General features: G+C 46.6%; 1 protein-coding gene across 2 annotated transcripts in view; it reads left to right on the top strand.

Annotated features, from left to right (window-relative positions):
* KCNH1 (potassium voltage-gated channel subfamily H member 1) overlaps window positions 1-23,819 on the top strand; it is a 372,021-nt gene that overhangs the window by 287,412 nt on the left and 60,790 nt on the right. The window lies entirely within an intron of this gene.

The following is a 23,819-nucleotide window of genomic DNA, read 5'->3' as shown; positions in this document are numbered from 1 at the left end:
GAGAATTGATGAGTAGTTCTAAGAACCAGAGAAAATTTCTTGTCTGAAATTGTTTCCTTCACCCTCACATCATCAGGATCACACCATCTGTCTCTGTGAGGGTTAAACTATTCGTTCGTCTTGTACTCTTTAGGTTTTTCATGACTGATTTCTTACACTTCATCTATCTCTTTTTTTAGTTAAGGTAGCTCTGACCTATAGAAACCATCTGGAAGGATTGTCATAGGAATCTTTCTGAAAATGATCTCATACTCTTTCCTCCAAAACTGTTGTTCTTCTCATGGTCCTTTCTCTGTTGACTGTGTGTCGCCCTGGTGTTCCAGGTTAGAAACGCTGGCATCATGGTTGATGCTTCTCCCCCCTCTCCCATACTCAGGTTACTAATCAAATCCTTTTGGTTCCACCTAAAGTCTCAAACCTGGGCCCACACTTTACTTCCATCCTTGGGGCTCACCCCGAGCTCTTGGGACACAGCACCCCGATACGGACCTTCCCTGTGTCCTGCACCATACAGTAGGTTCCTGCCTTGGTGGCCAGTACTCAATGTAGTACTTCTTCCTTTGGCCAATTGTGTGACCTTAAAAACTAATTGGATCATGTTACTTCCTTGTACAGACTTTTGCCCTCCCCCCACCCCCTGCCCAACTTTAAGATAATATCTATACACTTATACACTTCAGGGTGGCTTATGTGGCTTTTCACCTCGACCCTCACTTAATCCCCAAGCCCCGACCTCAGCCACTCTTCCCATCCCCCTCTCTGGCACCCTGAACACCCCCACCATGAGAGCTCTGCACAGCTCTGCAAGCACACCACACCCTCAGAGCCCTGGGCCTCTGCATCAGGCTTCCTCAGCCTAGCATCCTTCTTTTTTCCTTCTGTGTATGACAAACACCTGTTAACCCTTAAGTCTGCTGAGATGTTTATTTGTTCATTCATCAAAACCAGTATGCACCAGCTGAATGAGACAGACATATAGAGCTGAATAACACTCAGGTCCCTATCTCCTGCAACCTAAAATCTAACAGAGAAGATCAACACAAGAAAGATAGATGCAGTACGTGATGCTAAGTACAGTGAGTGTGATTTGTACAAGATATTGTGGGAGCGTGAAAGAGGAGGGCAGCTAAAGGGGGAGTTGGGAAGAAAGCATTGCGGGGCAGGGGGGGTATTTGAGCTGAATCTTATAGGATTGGGTTGGCCAAACAAAGAGAGGAGGCAGGTGTTTGGTTTGGAGGGACAGTTTAAGCCAAGGCACAGAGGAAGGACCTTTGTACAAGGTCCTTGTACAAAGCTTCAAATGCCTATCATTAAGTTGCCCCAACAATATGCTTCCACATATTTTATTTTATTTTGAGAGAAAAAGAGAGAGAGAGAGAGAGAGAGCCCATCCATGCACAAGTGTGGGGAGGGGCAGAGGGAGAGGGAGAGAGAGAATCTTAAGCAGGCTCTACACTGAGTGCATGGAGCCCTACACAGGGCTTGATTTCACACGACCTGACCCTGAGATCATGACCTGAGCCGAAATCAAGAGTTGGAGGCTCAACAAACTGAGCCACCCAGGTGCCCCTGCTTCTACCTATTTAAATAACCTTGAGATGCCTGGGTGGCTGAGCAGTTAAGCATCTGCCTTCAGCCCAGGACATGATCTTGGAGTCTCAGGATCGAGTCCCACATCGGACTCCCTGCATGGCCTGCTTCTCTGTCTGCCTATATCTCTGCCTCTCTATGTCTCTCATGAGTAAATAAATAAAATCTTAAATAAAATAAAATAAATCCCTTAATTGGGGGGCACCTGTGTGGCTCAGTCGGTTAAGCATCTGCCTTCAGCTCAGGTCATGATCCCAGGATCCTGAGATCAAGCCCCATGTCGGGCTCCTTGCTGAGCTAGGAGCCTGCTTCTCCCTCTCCCCTCTGCTTGTGCTCTCTCTCACATGCGCTCTCTCTCAAATAAATAAAATAAAATCTTAAATAAATCCCTTAATTGTATTGTTGTGTGTGAGTCCCTGTTCAGAGACCTGAGAGGGCAAGGCCTCACTACCTTGGCATCCCCAGTGTCTAACCCAGTACAGAGGATTGATAAACATTCGAGGATGCCAAGGAGAAAGAGATGGGATCTCTGGGTCTCAGTTTCCACATTGTAAACTGTGAGGTTGTGGCTGGATCATTTTTATGCGTCTGTGATTTGAAAGGGGGTCATTTAGATTCGAGTGGGGAATGGGCAGTAGTGGAGAAGCGGTGCATCCATGGTTTTTCCTTGTTTATTTAGGAACATGGAATGCTTTCTGGCTGTCCTTTTAGCCATGTGGGTTCTTCTAAAATCTTTTTTTTTTAAATTTTTTCCTTCTTTTTATGAAAGCAAGTTGATTATAATCAGCTTTCAGTGTTGGATAATATAGGTTGAAAAAAAGCACAGTTTGGGTTATTTGGAGTAGTAATCATTTTGGAATAATTGTAGATCAAATAAATCTGTCTTAAAAATAAAAAACAAGGACAACAACAAACACGGCAGCACCTCAGTGGTCAGATTGTTTTTGTAAGTACAGAATGATTGACAACTCTTGCAGAAAGGAAGCCTCAGGGGGCGGCATTTTTGAAGGAATCATGTGGAGGGGGGTTGGGTCTGTATGGCCACAAGGTGTAGAGGAAGCATCCAAGCTGTAGAAAGCATGAGAAAGAATTTGGGAAGGATCAGAGGTGTCCAAGTAGGCAGCACCGAGTGGTCCTTAAGGTATTTCAACACTCCTTAGGTATCCTCGGAGATGGAGAGTCAAATCAGTTGACCTTCACATGTTCTTCCAATTACAAATGCCTATGAGTCTGGTATGGATCCAAGACAATTGTAGTGAGATCCTTTATAGGAAGAGGTAGTCATTCTTTTTCTTGGAAAAAGGAGGCTTGTCATTTTGGTGTTGCCATTGTAATCTCTCATTGTGTCCTTCTGAGAATTAATTCGTAGTTACATAGGGCATAGAAGACAAGAACATTACATGCATGAATTATTCTTGGAGCTATTTTTTTTTCTGGCAAAGTGAAGTGTATTCTTGTGGCTGTTTCTATCTTGGCAAAATCGAGTGTTATTTGCAAAGATTCCTGAGAACATAGTGCCTTTGACATCTGTTTGGAGAGTTGGGTGGTTCTGTAGACGTTCTCTAGTGCACAGCAAAAACTCGGAGATGGAAGGTGTGTGTGTGTGGCCATCCAGTCTCTTCTCCATTTTCCCACCAGCCACATTTCACAAGCATGACCTTTTAGAGAAACGTCCCAGAGCTGGGTTAGTAATGAAAGAAATGGAGCTGGAAACAACTCAGACCTCTTGCTGGTTCTCCCAAGCTTCGTGGCCTCTGCATTCTGAGCTTCCCCCCTATATCCCCAAATCTGTGCGTGTGAGCACCACCCTGCTCATGGCACTGCTCTTGGGACCCAACTTAGGAAGGGACCTGTCAGCTTCCTCTGTTTCCTCCAAAGACTTACCTGAAGTCACAGGCAAGGAGAGAGGCAGGACCCAGAAGCCAATCCAGCATTTTGACTTTGGTTTTCCTTGTCTGTGGACACTGAGCCAGGTGAGACCCAGGTCTGTGTCCTGCCTCTGCCACTTAGTGCTTCTGCAAATTGTCAGTGCTTCCACATCTGTGAAATGAGGGTGATGAGAAGTCCTACCTTGTAGCATCATTGTGAGGATTAAATAAGATCGTACTGGCAAAGCGCTTACACAAAGGGTCTCACACACAGTACGTGCTCAATTACGTTGTGACTTATTATTATTTTGTTTTATCCACTTAACACCTTACTCCACTCTGTTCTTTATTATCATGTGCCTTTTGGAAAAGAAAGAGAAGACATTTCTTCTGCTTTTGCTTATATAGGGTACTCGCTCTACAGAACATTCTGTGGGGCGGATGTTGTTTCTGTCACTCTTGCAGTAGAGGATGTGTCAGCTGGTCTGGGATGCTGGTGGGCTGCTGGCCCCACTGTCTCTTCGGCTCCCACCAGGTGAGAGGTCAGCACTCACTATTTTGGCTAGTTTCGCTCATGGAGGGAAAAACTAGGCTGTTCCGACATCTTAGGTCAGTCACCAGGGAGTCAGGGTTTTGCCAAGAGGAAAGCATAACATCCTTGTTTCTTCTTCTAAGGGATGTGGCATGTGGTTGTCCATGAAAAGTAAAGGAAAGGGGCACCTGGGTGGCTCAGTAGGTTAGGGGTCTGCCTTCGGCTCAGGTCATGGTTCGAGTCCTGGGATCAAACTCCGAGTCAGGCTCCCTGCCCTGTGGGGATCCTGTTTCTCTCTCCCCCTCCTTACTCATGCTCTCTCTCTCTCTCTCTCTCTCTCTCTCTCAAATAAATAAATAAATAACATCTTAAAAAAAAAAAAAAAGAAAAGGGAAAAATGAAGCCTTCCTCATCCTAGACCCTTGGCATTCTAGGGTACAAGGCTGTCTGGACATTTCCCTCCAGGCCCTGAGTGGTCTTTTATCTGTACTCAGAGCTTTGCAAAAATACTAATAATATAATTATCAACTGATAATTGTGCAAGAGGCAACCTACAGTGCAAAGTTAGGATGTGTTTTAGGTCAGCTCATCCAATCCTGAGAACAGCCTCGTGGCGTTATAGTGTCAGTCCCATTTCTCAAGGAAGTAAACCTGGACCCTGTGGAGAAGAAAATCACTTCTCCAAGGTCACACAGCCAGTAAGTGGCAGATTCCAAACCCTGCCGGAGGCCCTGATGCTAAGCAGCATTGCATCGTGCAGTAAAGCCTGACTGACTCTCTGCTTTTCCCATATTGGTGTTCTTTGCCTTCTGCTTTCTCCTGGTTTATTGACTTTTCAGGGATGGCACAAATTATTTCCAAAGTATCTTCACTATCTCCCAGCACACTCAGGCACTTGTACAGAAGGAAGGAAGGAAGGAAGGAAGGAAGGAAGGAAGGAAGGAAGGAAGGAAGGAAGGAAGGAAGGAAGGAAGGAAGGAAGGAAGGAAGGAAAGGAGGGAGGGAGGGAGGGAGGGAGGAAGGGAGGGAGGAAAGGGGGGACAGAGGGACGGATGGAATTCTATAGTAAATCATAGGTCATATTCCAGTTTGGGACACGAGAAGTTTCTCCCTCAGAGTGACAGCCACACCACAGCCAGGGAGAGGCATAGCAGTAGGCTAACCTGACCATGATATTGGTACCTTGCTAAACAGGACACCAGCTTTAGGGCTAGGGACCTGGGCTTGAATCCTTGTTTTGACTACTGACTAGCTGTGCGCCCTTCGTAAAGTTTATATGGATGAGTTCTCAGCTCATCTCTGTATGAAGTGTCTAATAAAAGTCTCTCCTACTTAGAAGATCATAATGCATTAAAAAAAAAGCAACAGAGGTCCTGGAGGAACCACTCAGTACCTGTTTGCACCCTGTCTCCACCGCCCCTTCTCTCCTTCCACTTTCTGTCTGAGAAGTTCTGGGTTCATGCTTTGCTCCCCTTTGTTTAGAACCAGACCCTTCCTTTAATCAGTGTCTCACTGGCTTCCTTTAGAAAGGGGCTCTACTGGCCTTTTAACCTGGGCTGAGGGTTCCCTTCCCAGGCGCTAGATAGGAGTTCGGGTCCTCCTGCTCATCGTTAGGACAGTAGAGGAAATGCACCACAATTACATGATGTATTGTAGACAAGTAATTAGGTAATTAATGACACTCAGCGCCTGGGATAATTGGCATGTAGGTAATTGGTCGGGTGGTTCTCATTCTGTGCGTGGGGCTTTAGTTTTAAAGCCAGTGTTGTGGTTTTGAGTATGCTTCGTGTAGCTCGTGCTTATGGCAATTTGTTCCAGGATGGATTTTTCTTAGCTTGATAAGGCCCCAACCTAGTGAGTTTGGGAGCCAGCTGAGACATAAGTTACTAGTGGCTTCAAAGCAGGGGCCTCCTAATGCCTATTTTTGGCAACTGAGGTTGCCATAGTGAGCTCTCTTGAATACTGTACATACATTTCTAGCCACCGCCCTCCCTGGTAACCAAAGGGCATTTTCTTCTGAGAGGAGAAGGTGAGAGCACTGGAGTCTTGGAAAAAGAGCTTTGCTCTGGAAAGCCTCTCAGTTTTCTTTCTGCACAAATTCTTGTGGAAGTTGGTAAATGGAAAGAAAGATCACAAGGCCAGGTGCTTGGAAATGTATCCCCTTCCCCGCTGAATCATCACACCCTAAGGTTTAAAAATGATCTCTACATAGCCCATATCTTTTTTGTCAGCCTTCCATAGTGAGGGTTTCTGTGGAATTAAAATCATCTATTAGACTGTCAAGTTATAAAGATAATAAAATCAGGGTGTTGGAATTAGGGGTGGGGGAAGGGGACAGATGATGTGAGTGATAAGACCATAATTCTTTCAGGACAGCAACATAAAAATCAAAGCCAGGCTCCTTTTCACTCAAGAGGATCAAGGGATGATGTTAGGAACTTGTGTCGACTTCCATGGATCCTTAGGGATCCTCCCTAGTACCCTAAAAACATATAGCAGGGCCCTATCATGATCCCTGAGGGTGGGAGACAATGAAAGCACTCCATGATTTGTAATGAATCAGCTTGAACTGCAGGTGACTAGGGTATATGTGGTGATTCCCAAGGAAGCAATAAAGTTCTGGAATGGGTGGGGGCTTTGAAGCTAGATCTCAGCATCTGGGCTCAGCCACACGATTGCTGAGAGTGAGGGTGCAGGGAGAGAGTGAACAAGCCATTCCTCTTCTGTGGAGTCATGCTGTTTACTCCAAAAGGTAGCTATGGGAAGGATAATCATGGGCCAGGCACAGTGCCTTGCACATAGCAGGTGCACAGTCAAGTTACCTTCCTTCCATTATCCATAGGAATGGGAGTAGCAGAGTGAAGAAAGAGAGCAGGAGCCCTAAAAGTGTGGCTCATGAAATAAGGAGAGTGACGGTTACAAATGTGGACTCTGGAATCAGAGTCCTTGGGTTCAAATCTTGACTCTCCCTAGTGACCTTGGGCCAGTTACCTAAACTCTCTGGGCCCCAATACATTCATTTATAATATAGGGACAGTAATAATACCTTAGAAGGGTACTTTGTCATAGCAAGTTCACCAATGTATGTGTTGCTCTCACTATTGTTATTGATGAGCTCAGCTTTTCTGGAAATGAAGAGGCCCCATCAGGTGCTAAAAGGTTTTAAAAGGAGAGTAGGGGCTGAAATTTAACACCTAGAAATCTCTCAGACTGATGATTCTCAGCTCTGGGCCTGGGCCTCCCAGGTAGCATCAAAGGCACAGGCGATTCATGAGTGGGGTTTGGTAAAGGATGACTGTGTTGGGCTCATCACAGAGCTTGCTTTCTTCCTGTGACAGAATGGGGAGAGGGAGTGGTAGGTGGAGTCCAATGTGGAGGAAGTGCTGGGGGAGGGCAGTTGTAATTATCAACCTAGATGCCCTATTACATAGGGTGTCCCCCACAAGGTAGAAAAGATCTATCCAAGTTTAGAGCAACATGGGGCCAGTGCAGTCCTTTGGAGAGTAACGTACCTGCCTAACATTTTCTTAGAAGTACGTGATTGAGTCATATTAAGCCGTGTAGTGCTAATGAGTTTCAGATCACGGGTTCTGTCCCCCGGTGAGCAAGCTGGCTTGCCGAGGTCTCAGATGTTGAGTCCAGCAGTGTGCACATTAATTTGCCCCCTGAACACTTTTTTGAATTACACTGGCAAGTTTCTACTGTCTACTCTGGTATAGCTATTAACATCCGTCCGAGCTGGTATGTTGCAGAACCTCTTTAGGAAACAGGGACGAGATGCTCTTCGGTGTCTCTTCTGGCTTAAATGGTCAGTGACCTGCAGAATGGACGGCTCATGTCCGTGAAAACCGGACATCAAGAAGCCAATGATAACTCTAGCAATGGGAATCCTACTCGCTCGGTCCCCAGGGAAATCCTGAGCTGAGACTGCTGGCAAAGTCTCCCTGCTTTCTGAGCGTCCTTTTGAACTGAGCTTTCTCCCCACCTCCTCTCCAAGTGTCCGGTGGCCCATTCATTTCTAGTGAGCAGTGGCCTCATGTTACAAATGTGAAGTTTGTCATGCTGGCGACATAGGTACTAGTAAAAGGCTGCTAAGGGATGTGTTCACCCTGGCTCCACCAGTTCCTTAATGGCCCGGTCAAATTTCCTGTCCTACCCCATCTGCCATGTTTCCGTGCTCCCTTGTTCCCATCTAAGTGCTCCTTCCACTCTTAAAAATTTGCTCTTTGGCTTTGAACGTGTTCTCATGAATTTTGCCAGTGAGTCATGGAGGTTCTAGCCTGTGCTTTCAGGAAGTGGAGAGTTAGGATTTCGACCCAGGAGACCTGTCATAAATAATGACTACCCTCTAAGATGTTAGATTAATGGAAGCAAATGTTAGTTCAGCCCCACGAAAGGGGCTTTGAACACCTGCCTCAGGAGCTCACACACAAAATCTATTCCAGCCCAGATGTCCATGTGGATGTTTTCTGGTATGATGTGTGTCATACCAGACCAATGTGTGTCATTGGGCCCACCCAATTTTGGTGCTTCTCATTGCAAACTCGGTTGGTTGCAATTTACTCATTGCTAGTGTCTCTTAATGGCTTTGTCCTGCCTGTATTTAACTTAGGCTCCTAAAGTGAAGCTCTGAATCCACAATGGGGCCCTGACTGCATATAGCATCTCTTTAATCTCTCTAGTGTAGGTGAGGCCCCCTGTCTTTTGGTTCCATAAGTACCAGTAACTTTCTCTTTGTAGCTCTTGTCATACTTCCAATGAACTGCTCACTGTAGGTCTTTTTTTTTTTTTTTTCAGTCTAGAAGCTCTGTAAGGGCTGGGCCTTGTCTGCCTGATTCACCTCTCTTTCCTGATCAGCTCTTTTAGAGCTTGGTACAAAATAAGCATTCATTCACTGAAATGAATGAATGAACAAGTGAGGCAACCAACCATCCATCCATCCAGCAAACGAACATACAATTACACCAACCGATACTGGGAGTGTGCCCCCTTCTTGTTACTGCTATAGGTACCACTGATGTCAGCATAAGGTAATAATAATAACCCCCATTTATTGAGTGTCTCCCAGGCCAAGTATGTGCTAAAGCCTTTATATGCATCATTATCTCACTAAGATGCTAAAGAAACTAAGGCTCAATTAGGTGAAATAATTTGCCCCAGATCCAATAAGCTAAATGGAGCTGGAATTTGAGCCCAAGTCTGGCAATTGCCAAGACCATACGATTGCTTTTGTGCCCCTCCTCTAAATGGGGACCCCATTTCATTGATCTGGGTTAGCAGCCCTGGTTAATAAGCCTCAGTTCCCTGGGAGGAGGCTGTCAACCAAAGGATGGCTTTGTAAGCCATATCATGCCCTGCCTGTCTCCTGTATGATTTTATTAGAGAGCAGACCCTTGACTGGCACACCTAAGGGCATCTGGGCCTCATGGAGGCACCACAGGGCTAGATGGCTGATGGCTTTTGAATGTTTGCTATTTGTCCAGAGAAAGGAGAAGGGGATGCTGTTGAGTCACATAGTCCAATGAGGGAGCAGAAAGAGGCAGAGTGATCCTCCTGACAAGTTTCTCTTTGGCATGTGGGTCAGCTCTGTTACCACAGAGGAAGAGTAATCTTGTGATGGTCTGTGGCCAAGCTGCAATTTGTTCCAGTCCATCATGAGAGACCACAGGAGTGACCTTCAGCTCTCAGTTGGGTGCCACTCGACTGGAGATGTGCAGCTGGACATGCCCCTGAAGATCAGGCCATGGCTCCTGTGTTGGTCAGGGCTGGGGAGAGGCCTTGACGTCAGAGTGCAGATGTGGTGGCCATGAGTCTAAGGCCTCTTCTAGCTCAGGAGTGGTTAGCAAAGGCTGTGAGGAGGTGATTTTGAGATGGATATTGGTGGGGGGATTTACCTGACTGGGAGAGATACAGTCTTTTGTAGGTACTCCTGTGCCTCATGGTGGACAGACACAGATGGTTGGTTAAATGACTGATACTCAATGAGGAAGATGTCTTTGCATGGATCATGGAGAACAGTGAATCTAAATCACTAATCTGTAAGAATCTGGGAAGAGAGGACCTCCCGAGGGAAGCTACTGTTCAGTTTCCTCACCCCCCTTCCCCCCAGCTTTTGTTCTTGCTCTTTACTCACCTGGTCTTGAAGACTCCAGTTGGGGACTATCCCAGACTTACGGGGTAGGGCAGCTTCAGCTACAGGGTTTGACTTTCCTGGAGGTGCCTAGAGACCCCCAACGAGAAGGAGACCAACATGGAGGAAGGACATGATGCTTTCAGGGACCCAAGCGAGCTTGACACCTTTTCCACCCTCTTCCCACTGTACCTGCTATTGTCATAAGACCCCAGCAGCCCCTCAAACCTCTTACTTTCCAGGCTTTAAAATCCACCTGACTGTCTCCGAACGGCCTGAAGTAGCAAAAGCCAGCATATTTTCCTTGACAGATTTAATTTTTAAAAAGCCCCTTGCTCCAGGCGGCATGCGGAAGATGGTGCTTTATCCCTGGGAGAGCAATTTGCAGACAGCTCCTGCGTTCACTCTGCTGCGTTTCCCAGCACACTTCTTGCAAATGCTTAAACCAGACATGAAAACAGCCTCTGGTTCACAGGGTATGAATTTCTAAAAGAGGCTACTTATTCAGAGTACAGCACCTAAAATCCTGCCCTCCTCAGACTGGAGACATTCAGCATTTCCTGTAGGTGAGGTGTGAGAGTGTATCCTAACCCTGTGGGACCTCTGTAACCACCTGGATGAAGAGAGAAGTGAAGCTGGGTCCCAGTGACTAGAAGCAGGGTGAGGGACTTCCCCAGGCTTGGGACAAATCTACGGCAGGTGACGGGAAGATGGCAAAATAACATGGAACACCTGTAAGCATAAGAAATGGTTTAAAATACTACAAATCCTGGGTGATGGGTGTTAACTGGACTTATGATCATTTTGCAATATATACAAATACAGAATCATGGTATCATATGCTTAAAATGAATAGAGTGTGGCATGTCGATTATATTTCAACTAAAAACATACTGACAAGCCTGACAAAGCGAAGCGCATCGCTGAAGAGTGCAGCTAGCGGGTAAACTATGCTGTGCAGGTAAACTGGCCACTTTCCTTCCTGAAAGTCCCTCACTCAAGCGCTTGGAGGAATTCTGCTGTAGGAATTTGACTGAACTTGCTTTCATAAAAGAGATGATGACATGATTATATAAGGCTCAGGCGGTGCAAAGGGTGCCGCCTTTCTCCCACTTGATTTACACTTGGCTTGGGAGGACTCGGGAAATCTGGGCTACACTCCTCTCTTTTGCCCCAGGACAGCGAGGAGCTGGGGCAAGAGCCGGGCTAAGGGAAAGAAAGGGGATGGAGAAGTCAGGGCCAAGGACACCTGTGCCTGGAGAGTATCAGGAGGCTGAGTAGATTTCGCAAATGGCATTTACAGAAGAGGGGAACCTGGCACCTGCTCTGCGCAGCCGAACCTTGGACTGGGAGGCACATGCCTCTGCTGACCCCAGACTGCGGGCTGGGCTGGAAGGAAACCCCAGGGAAGAGCTGCTCTGCCAAACCCAGTTTTCCCGATCCTTCCACCCCAGGGCCAGATGAATGTCACAGCAGCGTGGCTTTGTTTCGCGATTAGGCTGCATGTTGAGGCAGCTGGGAAGCTGCCAGGATTTTCATCCTGGACTTTCTGCTGAAGCTTTTCCTAATTCCGCTCTGACATTGGTCTCAGGTTAGAACCTGAACAGGGACGCTTTGGGCTCAAGGGCTTGCTAACTGGCACTGGCGGCAGCTCCTAATTCCCTGTGGTCACGGGCAACAAAGCTGCTCGGAATCTATAACCAACCATTTCAAGCAGCGCCTCCCCATCCAGGGGTCCCAGCACCCCTGATGGCAGAGCGACATCCGTACCCTGCGCTCTGCGCTTCGTCCTTCCCTCTCTCCCATGGCTCGTTCCTGCTCTGTGCACTCTGGGCCCGCATGGGAGGCCGGAGCACGAGTGGTTGTCCCTGTGTCCCTGCGCGGAGCTTTGGCTACCACCGTCTCCTTCTGCAGAGCCAGGCACTGTTTGCATGGGAGCATGCACGCCCCTCGGGCACCCTTGCCCAGAAGTTTGCAGGCTTCCCAGGGGACTGGTCCGTCTGCCAGCGCTGCTGCTGCTGCTGCTGTGTGTGTGCGTGCACGTGCCTAGTCCTAAAGGACACTGGATGATACACCAACCGGTTGCTGGATCCAGTCACTCCCAGCATCCCATTGGGGTTGTGGGGTCAGCTCTGCTTGGCTAGGGAAGTTTTTTTTTAACTTTGGGTTAGAGGTAAAGATGGGCCTGACATCTATAAGTGTGATAGCCCTGTAGACTGCCATGTGTAGCTGGTTGTTACTTGTCCATGTGTGTGCTTTATAGAAGGTAAATGCCCCCTTTTGGGGCTACTGGCTGGAGCCCCAGATCCTTAGTAATTACCGCGGGCAGAGCATAGCGTGGCGGAAGGAGAAGGGAGACTGTACATGTTATATACTCTGAGTGCAGGACCTTGTAGGCCAGGGACCTCTGATGAGATGTACAAATAATTCACGGCTACAACCCCCCAGTGAGTTTATTATAGGTAATTTAGGATCCTGGGCTTTGGTTCAAGAGACAAAAGGTACTCCTCCACAGATGCAGTGGGAAGCAGTCCGTCCAGGATCCCAGCCTGATGCTTGGGAACAAATGTCCTGGGCGGATGCTACTCCCCACCCCCCTCAGGCCAGGAGCAACCCCCCAGAGGAGCTGGCCTCTAGCTCTCTTACTCTAGCAGTGGCGTCAAGTCTCCCAAGTTTCAGTTGTTGACTTCGCCTCCACCTTATTTGCCTGTCTTTCCTATTGTCTGCATGTGTCTGGTGTGGTACGAGTCTCAGATTTTCCTCATCAGTCTTGAGCTTGCCAAGGAAAAGAAAACCATCCGATCGGAAGCTTCTGGAGAGTGGCACCGTGCTATCTCCCTTCCACGCACTGACATGCACTCAGCCAGGGCATCCCCAAGTGTCTTACTTCCCTGTGGCTGTTGTCATAGATTACCGCACACCGGGTGGCTTAACCGAAATATACTCCCTTACATTTCTGGAGGCTGGAGATCCAAAGTCAAGGTGTCAGCAGGGCCATGCTCCCTCTGAAGGCTCTAGGACAGAATCCTTCCATGCTTCTCCCCCACTTCAGGTGGCTCCTGGCATTTGCTGGTTTGTGGAAACATAACTCGAGTCTCTGCCTCTGTATGCAGATGGCCTTCATCCCTCTCCTCTGTGTGTCAAACCAAGCTCTCTTACCTCTTACAAAGACACTGGTTGTTGCATTCAGGGCTGATTCTAATTCCAGGACGATCTCATCTCCAGATTCCTACATTAATTACATCTGCAAACCACCTATTTCCAAATAAGGTCACATGTACAGGTACTGGGATTTAGGACTTGCACATATATTTTGGGAGGGTGCCTTTTTTTTTCCAGCTTGCTTGCTTTCTTTCTTTCTTTCTTTCTTTCTTTCTTTCTTTCTTTCTTTCTTTCAAGATTTCATTTATTCATAAGAGACACAAGAGAGAGAGGCAGAGATATAGGCAAAGGGAGAATCAGACTCCCTGAGGAGAAGCTGATACGGGACTCGGTCCCCAGACCCCGGGGTCACGACTTAAACCAAGGACACTCCACTACTGAGCCACCCAGGTGCCCCAGGGGGGTACCTTTTAACTCATGATATCACTCTTTTCCTTCCCCTCTTCCCTCTCTTCTTCTTCCTCCTCCTCCTTGAGTCCCCTCCCAGCACAGGAATTTTTTTTTTTTCCTCCCATAAGGAATATTCTTGTATAAGCCATGCTCCTTCTCCTGGATGGTTCTTGGAATAAGGTCCAAGCATTTGGTTAATCTCAGTTCCTTTGAATCTTAGACTGAACTATTTTCCTGTGCTTTTCTCATGAGTAGTCTACTTAGAACCCAATGGAACTCTATTGAAAGAGATTGACAAAATACAGAAAGCACCAGGATCTCCGGAAAGAGCCTCGTGTTGACATTAGAGAGAGGTTCCTGCTGGCAGACGGCAGGTTGTGAGATGTTGGTTAGTAATACCCACTGCAGATGGTTAAGGACAACCTCTGGCCAACCTTCCAGCTCTGATCTCTCATATTCTCATTCTAGAAACCTCTGATGGTTCCTTACAACCTGAGAATAAAGTCCAGACGCAGTGATCTCATGTCAGCACATACTTCCAGCTGCAGAGCAGATTGCACCTTCATGCTTGTGTTGGACGCCCAGACACACTGACAGTTCCAGAATGTTTTGTGTCCTTACTTCCATGTATGTCCTGTGGCTTGGAGCACCACTCACTCTACCTCACCTCCCCCCATAGATCCCAACCCAGTCATCAAGACCCCTACTCAGATTCTACTTCCAGATCAAAGCCTCCCCCAGTCTAGTTCCAGCTAGAAATCTCTCTCTTCTCTAATTCATCATTCCATGGTATTTTGTTTGGTTCTTTAGAGGCTGTAGCACTCATGGTTTCCTGTATGATTGGGCACATATCCAAAGTTTCCTGGGGTTTTGGGGGTCTTATTCGTATTTTTATTCCTTGCATGTCTTCATGCAGCGCCTGCCACTTAGTAGATGATAATTGAAGCTACTAGAATCACAACTCAGTTGCCACTCACCTGCCTTTGCACTTCAAGTCCAGAAGTGGGGATTCCAGCCCCACGCTCTCAGCCAGCCTGTCTTTCTAGTGTCTCTCCAGCAGGTACCGTTGGGCTAGGCTGCTCCCTCGGTGTCCCACACCCTCCACACCAGGGTGACAGGTTATCCCAATTTGGCTGAGACTGTCCTGGTTACAGCATCTAATGCTCTACATCCTGAGAAACTCCTTAGTCCTGGGCAAACTGATTACCCTACTGCACACTCAGCCTCTCCTGGCTCTTGTTGAAAATTCCTATGAGTTGAATCGTATGCCTGGCTCCACCTTTCTCTGGTCATCTGTTGTGTAACCACCTAACTGCTTTCTTCACCTGCAAGTGGGCATCTGGCCCTGGCCTGGCACAGCCCTCCTGAGGCTTCCCCCAAAGACGGTCTCATAAATGTGACTTCTGAACTTTTCACCAGTTCATGGGTGTCCTGGTCTGGTCTTCTCCACACCAGCCCAAATCCTAACCTGTAAGCTGACCCTCCCAAGTAACCTTTCCCACCACTCTCCTCCCAATTCCTTGCCTTTACCACATCAAAGAGGGGCTGGGAGGATCTGATCCCAGACCAAACTTTCCCCCTCTGTAGAGCCACAGCTCAAAGATGCCTCCTCCATGAAGCCCTCCCCAGGAAACCCTTCCCCACTAACTCATCTCCACTCCATCCTTCTTCCTCTGGGGGTTCCCAAGTTACTGAATGAATCATGACCTTTAAGGGAAACTCCCTGGTGTCCTGGGCTAGTTGTTAGGACTTGAGTTCTACCCCAAGTTTGCTATAAGGTCAAGTTCTTAACTTCAATTTCATTGATTGTAAAATGCAAAAGTTAGGTGAGCTCTAGTATTTTTACCAGCCTTGCCAAACTTGGGTTCTGCTCACTGTGTGTGCTCTGGAAAGCCTCGAATACAAACATCTTAACCAAGACAGCAGTGCAAAGAGGCCTCTGGAATCTCATCTCCTGTTGGCACATTCCCTTCCCCAGGCCCTGCTTGATTTATAATTCCCATCCTTATCCTTTGATTCCCCAGAATAATCCCATCCTGGCCCAGCTGTAATAGGACAAAAAAAGCCACCACCTACAGCTTAAGAGATCTTAACGTACAATTAGAAGATCCATTCCTTTGCCATGACTTGACTTACAGAATTCAAGATTGGGGAGGAGAGATTAGATTCCTGAGCCTTGTCCTGGGCTTGCCCCAGGTTGAACTTGTCAGGCCCCACACATTGCTGCCCTTGGATGTTTTCAGTGTAACCAAGTCTATTGAAGAAAACAGGCTGGGTGACCTTCAGCTTCGAACTCTCTAACGTGTGCACATCATGTGTGTGCACCTGTATTTTTAACATCCACGCCCCACTTTACTTTGGATAAGGCATTTTCGCATATTTTGTCTCATCTGATCCTTGCAGTGAATTTATGAGGAACCTGAGGTTATGGGGAACCTGAGGATCAGAGAGGTGAGATGTAGGGTATGTGGCAAAACTAGAACTTAAACTCACACTGTTCAACTCCACATTCCGCATCCTTTCCACTGTGCACCTGCAGGGAGATGATGAATAGCCTTGGCTCTCCCCAAACAGGGGCTCTGAGAACATTCCACTGACAGAGGCAGGTGGTCAAGAGAGCTACCTCATCCCTGGATTTAGTTCTATAAACTAGTGTCTCTCCATCTTCAGTGCACACACAGATCATCTTCAGTCTTGTTAAGATGTGGATTCTTAATTCAGTAGCTCTGGGGAGGAGTCAAAATTGAGCATTTCTAATAAGCTCCCAGGTGCTGCTGATGTTGCTGGTTAATGGCGTTTTGAGGAGCACCCTTGAGCAGGGCTGTCAACAGCTCCAGGTGACACGGGCAGACAGGGAATCTGTATGTTCCCAGGCCTGTCCCCAGGAGTCCACTGTTCTTCCCCAGTGAAGAGGCCCAAGATTGCTAAATACCCATGCTTCCATTCCATCCCCACAGAGTCTGTCTGCACTCAGGAGCATGGCACGTTGGTTCCTGTCGGCCCCCTGTATCTCACACATGATGTGTCACCCTGGCCATGGCCTTCATGCCCTCACACTGTGGCCCCGTGGCAGAGTGGAATCAGCTCTGTCCTGGAGCTGAGCCAAGTCATGCTGTAGCATGACACCTGCCTTGCACTGTGTTATACAAGATGGATGGCTTTAAAGTCTGGTCACCACCATTTCTCAGCTGGCATAGACAGTCTAGAAAAGGCCTCTTCACCTATTTTCAGGAGCAAATAGATATCTGGAAATACAGTTTTACATACACCAAATACCAAAATTTCCAGGTTAAAAAAAAAATGGACTGACTCAGGCCAGTGGATAGACCTAGTCTGTCTGACCCAGGGCTGCCCAGGTAGAGGCAGTGAGTAAGAGTATTTCTTTCTACCCAAATGGAGTTGCCTGCTAAAGGCCTGGCCCCCAAAGCTTTCCCTGAGGTATGCTGGCCCTCCTGAGAAAGGCAACCTTGCCTTGCTCCTGCCATCTACCTGCGAGCCTCTCTCCAGGGCCCTCTGATTGACTTTCATTGTTCAATTAGCAGTCTCTGAACAACTCGGAAAGCAATTACACAGCGCCTTCCTGACACCCCCAGGAATTGACGGGGGCTTCCTTGTCATGCAGGGCCCCAACCCCAGGCTCTTTCTTCTGTTCTCCATGCCTTTTGCTTTGGCTAGAGGCTCACATTTCTCCCCAATCTTTTGCGAAGTAATCTCTTTATCACAGGAATAATTTACAAACAGTCCCCTTCCTTGACTCTTAATCTCTGTCTCCTTTCTTAATCTCCTCTGTACTGCTGTACATTTTCTGGACTGGTAGATAATACCATGGACAATGCTTTGAAGTAGTTTTGTAGTGTTTTCCACCCCTGAAAACACACACACACACACACACGCACACACACCATAAACTGAGCCTCCTCCGTTTTCAAAACTTGACTCTTTCAGTACATTATTCTTCCTCTCTCTCTGCATTGGGCTCCTCCAACTTATTAAACTGCTCTGGGTATGATTACCTTCTAGACAGCTTCTCTGTGAGTCCTTCTCTGGAGATGACAGCTGGGAGGTTAGGAGCATTAGGGACATAATCAGGACCCTGACCCACAATGTTCTCACTCAAACCCAGCCCTGTCCCACAAGCCCTGCTGTGTGCCCAGCTCTGAGCCAGGAACAGTACAAAGGCGGGGGGGGGGGGTGGTCTGAGTGCCTCCTCAGAGCATAGGAGATTGAGGGCTCTGGAATTCTCAAACCAGGGCTCTCACTCAACTCCCCATCTGCTGTGCCCCAGCATGTTTCCCCTGGAGACTTAGAGAAAAAAAGCCATGGGTGGTAGTGCATCAGGACTTATGGTCTACTGAAGGGAATCTTTTTATGACAATGCTCTTTAGCCAAAGGTCACCTTGAGCCAATGAGCCCCCTTTTGCTAAGAGTGACTCCAGCCAAATTTTTGAGAATAGAGTAATTCCTTCTGACTTCATTGTGACGAGATTTGATCCATTGTCATCTTCTTTATTGTTTTTGTTTTTGTTGTTTTTGTTGTTGTTGTTGTTTTCTTGGCCTTTCTCTGACCTAACATGGTGCTTTTGAGAAGGCCTACATTTGTGCAGTGCCTCGGCTCCAGCAGGTGACTGCCTGACTCAGCCCTGGCAGCTCACCCAGTTGTCTTCCTTCCAGGAGTTATGGGAGCATTATATCTAATCAATTTACTTCAGGCAAATTAAGCAAGATCTCACCTGCCAGGAATCCTGTCCACTCCTTTTAATCTAGATGCGTTCTCCAGCCCACCCCCAGAACGTTTCCTTTATGTAGTTCTTTCGAATACTCCACACTGGTGTCCAGTTAATTAATGCAGACTGCCATTGCAGGGATCAGCAAGTGCCCTGGGCTGTCCTTTTTGGTTGGGGGGCTGTTGACTCTGCATGGTCACTAAGGCCAGTCCTGGATGCAGAGAACACTGACTGTCTATGCAGTTTGGGATGTATAACCTGTGTAGGGTTGTCGGTGAGGGCTTTCCATTTGTCACTTTGCCTCCATCCTCCTCATGCCCGCTTCCTTGCAGCCAGGCTTGGGTAGAACCACTGCTCATGTGCAGCTTGGTGTCAAGATCCCAGGACTGGGAGCCCCAGGAAGGAAAATGCCGTTACTTCTCCGTTTCTTCCTGGCCTCTCTTATAGCTGCAGTGTTTTCAGTGTCCTTATTCCTTCCTCTTTTTGCCTCTCCCTCCTGTACAATCAGAACTGAGGAGTGAGATTGCCAACCTGAGTCAAGTTGGCCCAGATCCATCTGTGCTCTTCTTGCCTTTTGGGATTTTCCTGTGCCGTGTATATGAAACATGTCATATTTACTAGCACATTTCAGTTTAGTAAATATGAATTCATTCATCCCATTGGTGATAAACTGTATGTTTATAGAAGCCAAAATGAAGAGGAAGTTTGGTGATATTCTATGATTTTTTTATGTCTTCATTATCATAGATCATGTAGTGTCATGATTCAGAAAGCCCTCATGGTCATAGCTCAGTACCACATTCCCCAGCCATTTGAAGGATCCTGAGAACCAGTTTACAAAGCCTGCATTGAGTCAATTTAAATGAGCATGTGTCCCCTCAGGGGAAAGTTATTTGTCTTTTTAGGGATGATTTTATATGAAGGGAAAGCAGGCACCTTGGTCCCTCTGACGAGCAATGACTGAAGGCATTGCCTCCAGTCTTGGTTTTGGACTAAGCTCACCTTCCCTGTGTCTGAGCCTGAGTGTGCTCAGTATGTTGTGGTTCTCACTAGCCTGAGTTTGTTCTTCAAAATGCTCTTTAATAAAGAAAAAATATTTTTAATCATAAAATTTAATCAGAAACTTTGTCTCAAGGCAGGGAGAAAGGGAAAATTAGACAGCTACCCTAAGGAGAGGACTGTGTCAAATCCATCTAATTAAACCTCAACAGGTAAATAACCAAGAGCAAGGGAACTAAAAAAGTGGCAGCCTGTAAGTAAAATTCTGAAAGCTTTCCAGAAGAGAACAGCTTCTGGCAGAGAAAGAATAAAACAAGGGAAAATATACCCAGAAACAATAGAATTGGGTAACCAGAGGAGGAAGAGCAGAATTAAATGTGGGAAGCCTCCTAGCAGGGTTAGCATTTCACCAGTTCTAAATATAGTCACCATTCTTCGAAGGTAAAAGTTCATTTTTAAAAAGATAGGAGGGAATGAAAAGAGCTTTATTAGAAGTTGAATTGCAAGTCTATATGAAGAATGTATTTGAATATAATTAGAAGAAGACAGAATGGGACATTCTTTGTCAAAGATGGTATTTCCTGGTGTGTTGGGAAACACTGAATGTATTGACGGAACAAGTAGGTCGGACTTCATTGTCTCGTTCATCTTTATCTTTTAATGCTCTCTTGCCTTGTGCACCCTTCTATCACACCAGGTCCCTCCCTTCCTTCCCATCCCTGGGTAGGTCTCGATTTTTCAAGGAAGCTCTACTATCTTTACTTAGTTCCTATCCCTTCCTCACCAGTCCCATATTTACACTAGGGAGCTGCTACAGATTTTTTTTTGTTTGCTCTTTTTATGTTCACAGATTTGCTTTTCCTCCTGGTACCTTGGAATGATCTTTAGGACAGAGACTAAGATGGATGTTTCCACCTGCAGAGTGTAGGTTTCCTGGAGCTAGGCTCAGGATGCCCTCAGAGGTCCTTCCTCCTCTGGCCCACAGAGGACACTCTGTCCAGGGTGCTGATCAACTGTCTGTCATGTGGTTAAGGTGACTTCTACACTTGCAGATATCTTGGACTGAAAATTCATTTTGGCTAAAGTCCTGTGGCTGATATCCAAACAAAACAAACACATTTTTAGTTAGAGTTGAAAAAGGCTGCCAGTGGTACTCATGCCAGACAGTTAAGGAGCTTTTATCTGCATTTCTTTCTCTCTTATCCCTGCTTGGTCTCCTTTCAGTGAAAACAAGCCTGCTGATGGCAGAGAAATTGAGTAGCATCAGCTCACCAGACAGATCTCATGGTGGGTTTGGGTCTGCCAGGTTGGCATAATCTCTGAGGATTTCCTATGGCCAGCCATTGCCTTTCAAAGGCAAGAAAGCTAGTGGAGCCCTCTAGCTGTTGCTTGGGAGGAGGAGAGGCTGTCTTATCCTGGCAACTATGATTTGGGATGAAGAGTTCAATCCTAGACACTATGTCAGAAGATGACTGACACTACTGTTCTAGCCCTTGCCAGCAGAGAAAATGGCCATTTTTTGAGCACACCATTGGCCAATCCCTCTGAATTCTGTGTTCTTTCTTTGACAATCAAGCTTTATATTCTGGTTTCTTTTCACATGATTTTCCACATCAACTTCTTGGGCTTCCATTTTCTTTTCAGTACAAGAATGGAATTAACCCACATTTTGGAGCTTTAAGGAATACAGTGGAAGGATAGAATGTCAGAGTGAGATAAGTACTTAGTAGCAAGACAACTAGACTAACTGACTAGTCCTTTCATGGAGCGTGTAACATTTCTGCTCAGGGGCTGAGGAAACAAGAATAAGAGAGTACAAAGGTTGGGAAAGGAGATGGTCTAAGAGCCAGAGTTATGCTTCAGGCAACAGGCAAGAGAATTTTTTCTCAAATTACTGGCTAATTTGAGAAAAAGAGAGTTTATTGGAAGGAGATGGAGTAGTTCACATGTCTTGCTGAAGAACTGGGCAGAGAAAAAATAAGACCCAGGACAGGAAAGACTGCTGACAAGGCTGTAAGGGCATCACTGCTGGATGGATTCATTCCATCTAAGTTTTCTCTCTTCCCATCCCTTGGGATTCACAGACCTAGGAGAGAAAGTCCAATTGTCCTAGCTTGGATCAAATGCCCAGATTTAGCTAGATTTCCTCATAGTTAAAACTATGTGAGTGTCTCTGATGTATTAGGCTGTGTTGTATATCAGGGATATATCAGTGAACAAAGTTACTGCTTTCATGGGTCACTTGATGTAGAGTCAGAGATGTCTTCACAGATTAGAAAACATGTGAGCAAAGACTCAAAGTATGGGAGGGAACAGGCTATGTGGCTATCTGGAGAAGAGGGTCCACACAGAGGAAACAGCACATGCAAAAGCCTTGAGATGTGTAAAAGAAAGCAAAGGGGCCAATATGGTTGAGGTGAAATGAGTGAGGGAAAGTGGTGAGAGATGATATCAGAGAGGTGGAGGTAGGGAACTCACCCTTATAGGACAGTATGTGGATGTTGATTCCTACACCAAGGCAGATGGAACTGTTCGAGGATTTTGAGCAGGAAAGTGATGTGCTCTGACTTAGATTTTGAAAGACTGATCTGGTAGCTGGATTGAGTGGGCAAGGGTGGAAGTGGGGGATCAGTTAGGAAAACACTGTAAAAATCTAGATAAGAAATAATGGTGGTAGTAACAGTGGAGATGTTGGGGGAGAGCGGTAAGATGCTGTAAATAGAGTTTCCTATGGGAGTATAAGAGAGTGGAGGATGATCGCAAGGCCTTTGGCCTGACTGACCAGAAGAATGAGATTGTTACTAAGTTGATGAAAACTTCTAGAGGATCAGTTGTGGGGGATGTGTATGGGAAGGGGCAGGGGGGAATCAAGAATTCAGACTCAGATTCTGGGCTGTACAAATTTGGGAGTCATCAGTGCATATATATATTAAAGCCACAAGAGAGACCTGAAGAGTAAGTTCTGTTAGGAAGTAGATGAGGCCAGAGGTGTGCATCCTGGGTACAGGAGCATAATTATTAATTGGCCTAATCATATTAATTGAATGAAGTACTAAGATCTATACTTCCAAATGCCAGCAGGTAGGATAGCAGACAAGCAGATAGTCTTCTGCTCCTGAAGAAGAAGGCTAAAACATACACCAAGCCTACATAACCCCACCTTCTTGTCATGTACCAGATGACTTGACCTGACTTTTCTCTTCTCTACTCTTCTCTTCTATTTTCTTCTCTCTGGACTCTTCCCTTTGGTTGTCTTTCTGCATGGTTGCTCTCACTGTGGGATCACTTAACTGGAATCACTTCCACCAACATCTTGAGAACAGATGCTTGTTGCTATGGCCTGTGGCTGCCCAGTGACCACTCTTCCTCTCTCCCCACTTCCCAAAGTCTGGTGGAAACCCAGATGTTAGGGCCTGGAGACACGAAATAGAAGATCTGATCACCACTTGGCTTTGGCCACTCTTTGGTCCTGTACCAGAAAGCAGCTAGAGCCTCCTTTAGGAAGAGCTGAATTGTGTAATTCAGCATAAATGGTGACATTTCTGAGGGAGGAGCGGGGGAGGGTGGTGAAGGTTCTCGTGTGAGCAAGCAGTCCAGGCGCCCACCTCATAATCATACTAGCAGTCCACCATATTGTGCCAAAAACCCATGGAGGAGGAATGCCTGAGAAGCCACTCTCACCCCCTCCAGCCCCTCTAACCTCCTTCACTCAGCCCCCTGCAACATGGGTATTGAGGTGCTTGAGGCTATTTTCAGCCCATCTTTGTGTGCCTTTCAAGAACCAATGTCTTCTTTTTCAGGTTTTTTTTTTTTTTCCCTCCTGTCTTTACCATTAATCTGGGAATTTCCAAGGGCAGGGACTGTATGGAACTTCTGTGTCCTGCTCATGGACAGTCTCATAGCTGCTCCCTTTCCCCAGGATAATCTCATTTTTAAAAATCTAAGGTTAGAAAAGTAGATAAAACAATGATGACTGGGTGATGGGCACTGAAGAGGGCACTTGACGGGATACGCACTGGGTGTTATATGTTGGCAAATTGAACTCCAATAAAAAATATACAAAAAATTGCAAAAGACAAGACGTTAAAAATGCAGCCTGCAAAAAACAAAGTGGATAAGATAATGAAAATGACTATAATGAAAAAAATACAAAGTTTTTAACAAAACACCCATGCACGAGTAAAGAAATTGTTTTTGCGGGATCCCTGGGTGGCGCAGCGATTTGGCGCCTGCCTTTGGCCCAGGGCGCGATCCTGGAGACCCGGGATCGAATCCCATGTCGGGCTCCCGGTGCATGGAGCCTGCTTCTCCCTCTGCCTGTGTCTCTGCCCCTCTCTCTCTCTCTCTCTCTCTGTGACTATCATAAATAAATAAAAATTAAAAAAAATTTTAAAAAAAAGAAATTGTTTTTGCAAAGCTGAAGT

The sequence above is a fragment of the Canis lupus genome, chromosome 7 (assembly GCF_003254725.2).
Source record: "Canis lupus dingo isolate Sandy chromosome 7, ASM325472v2, whole genome shotgun sequence".
Lineage (NCBI taxonomy): Eukaryota > Metazoa > Chordata > Mammalia > Carnivora > Canidae > Canis > Canis lupus.
Note: the sequence above shows the minus strand (reverse complement) of the source record. Positions and strands in the feature narration are given on the sequence as shown.